Source organism: Monodon monoceros, unplaced genomic scaffold (genome assembly GCF_005190385.1).
Source record: "Monodon monoceros isolate NGI ecotype Baffin Bay Population unplaced genomic scaffold, NGI_Narwhal_1 Super_Scaffold_19, whole genome shotgun sequence".
Classification (NCBI taxonomy): domain Eukaryota; kingdom Metazoa; phylum Chordata; class Mammalia; order Artiodactyla; family Monodontidae; genus Monodon; species Monodon monoceros.
In genome coordinates, this window is record NW_021703775.1 from 13,694,789 (window position 1) to 13,697,523 (window position 2,735).

General features: G+C 48.3%; 1 pseudogene; it reads right to left on the bottom strand.

The window, feature by feature from the left end:
* Positions 1-230: 230 nt before the first annotated feature.
* LOC114901041 lies at positions 231-2,282 on the bottom strand (annotated as a pseudogene).
* Positions 2,283-2,735: the final 453 nt, after the last annotated feature.

Below are 2,735 nucleotides of genomic sequence, written 5' to 3' on the forward strand. Positions count from 1 at the left end.
TGAAGACCCACTTTCTCCCCCTGGAGACCAGCCTGATTTGAACAAATCGAAGAGAACAAAGCAGCCCTTCTGTGTCCTTGGGAGGAAACCTGTTCTGTGTCCGTTTCTGCAGCCAGGTCTGCTCCTCCCAGGGAGGGATGGGGGGGTAGTCCACAGGGATCCCGGCTCTGGGAGGACACGGTTCCTGCACCATCTGGGCCCACCCGAGTCACTCCACACGTGCACTACCTTTATCGGTGCTGCTGGATGGCTGAGTATGAGCTGGAGCCTGGGCTGGAAGGCAGTGAGTTGCCACTGGGCGCCTACAGGACGTGCAGGTCGAGCTGTTGACTGGCCAGGCTGGTGTCCCCTGTCCCCAATTCCTCACTGTTTTCCTCCTTCTGGCTGCTCTGCTGCTCCGGACACTCAAAGTGGACGTAGTGGAACACCTTGTTTGCAGTGCTGTGTGTTCCAACGATTCGGATGAAGGAGGTTGACTGTCTTTCAAAAGTTACTGATTGCCAGGACTTGCAGGTGACTTTAGTTCTTTTGGCTACCGTGGTCCACTGCTGCTGGTTGGTGGAAACCTCAACATAATAGCTGTAGCTCTGATCTTCACAGTCCCACAGTAATAACCACATTGACCCGATGATGTATGACTGTGACAGTTGAACCCCAATTGTACCACTTCCCAGCTGATGACATGTATAGCCAGAATCCCAATCAGAGTTCTTGGTGTCCTCCTTCAGCAAGGTATTTTGGCCCCGACTGACCCCTTCAATCATACTGGCAGAATCAGCAGTGTTTACAATGTTCTCCATGGGCACTATTAGCCCCTCCTCCAGAGTGAAGGCTTTGTTTGTAAACATACGTTCAAGAGCCACAATGTGAAAACTCTTATTCACTGTGTTATGAGTCCCAACTATTTGAATATACCTGCTGACATGGGCTGGAAGATATCACTTTTGCCAAGAACGACCCAGATATCGTGAATGATCAATCACCCTGATCCAATCAAGTTCATCCATTGACACTTCAATGGAATATGAATGAGACCGGCTATCTCGGTCCAACAGGAGTATCCGAATATGATTGCTAATGGACGGCTGACACGGCATAATCTCGATGCCGGAATGGCAGTCATCATCAAACAGATGCCTAGAAAATCCATGATCCAAATCATAATTTTGAGTGTCACCATCTGATAAGGCCGACTTCATCTGCCCTTTTTCCATCTGGGCTCCATACTTCATAGTTGCAATGTTCTCTTCTGGTATGAGCGTGCCTCTATAGTTGAGGTCCATGTCCCGGCTCTCTGATTGAACTTTAATAGCATCCGGAATGGCATCAGGGGACAACAGTCCCAAAGGCCTCACATCATTCAGAAGTTCAGTGAGGCTCATCAAAGCCAACCACACAGCCTGCACGATTTCAGCATGATTCTCCTTTGAATTATGCTTACACAAGTTTAACAAGGCTAAGAAAATATCTTTTTCGGGAGCTGCAAATGAATCTTTTAATACGACGTTTAAAAGTGCTGTTTTAGAAAGGGAGAGGAAGCCTTGGCTTGAGAACACCTCCTGAACATTTCTGTCCATAAACATGCTGCACATCCAAGTTAACTTGGGAAGCGAGTAGAGACTGGAAACATCAAAAGTCATACAGACATTCTGCGTGTTAAGTATGGTGCAGAGGTACTCAGAGGTAGAGTCCTCCAGCTCTGGAAATCCATATTATAGCCAGGCTCAAAAAGTCCAGCAGCACCTCCTCCTTCTTTTTTTTTTTTTTGCTGTACGTGGGCCTCTCACTGTTGTGGAGCACAGGCTCCAGATGCGCAGGCTCAGTGGCTATGGCTCACGGGCCCAGCTGCTTCGTGGCATGTGGGATCTTCCTGGACCGGGGCACGAACCCGTGTCCCCTGCATTGGCAGGCGGACTCTCAACCACTGCGCCACCAGGGAAGCCCACCTCCTCCTTCTTATCTGTCAGCCTCGCCTACCTAGTGTATTGAATAGATGTATGGAAGTAGCATTGCGACTTCTGCAGTGGTGTCCTGGAGAGGGATTTTGACTTCAGGCTGAGATTGTCACATTCCACCATATAGTAATGCTCCAAAATATTGGCACCTGACTGCTAAAATTACCCTGTGGGCAAGAAAACATTTCTTTTCCACAACAAATGTGACATAGCCATGTTCTTCCCCAATCAACAAGGCACAAATATGCTCAGAAATATGTGCACGTGATCAATTTCCCCCACTTCAGCAAAGCGGCAAAGAAGGTGGCTGTTACTCGTCTTGTAGAACAGATGCTAGTCGTGGATCCCCACGACGTTCCTCTGAGACCTCACCGCCCTCACAGACGCCTCTTCCACCCATTCCGCACCCCCATCGTAGCCATGGCCCCCTCCTCCGCCGTCCTCGCTGCTCCTGCCTACCTTCCCATTTAAATTTGTGGTTCTGACATAAGGAAAAGGAGGACAATGGCTCCTGGCATAGGCAAGTAGCAAATCTCTATCACAGTCTGTCTTTTGGCTGTTAAACATCCATTTTATACTCCCTTCCCCCATCTAGAATACACTCATCTTCCAAAAGAGAAACCTCAGAGGTCTCACCCTCTGACATCTAGCTCAAAGTCCTTCTTTTCAGGCTCAGATGTGACTCTTCATGGTCCAGTGACCTATAAACTAAATGACAACCCATCTGCTGAACAACGATTGAGAATAGGTTTTAGTGGTTAAAACTCTCATTTAAAAAAG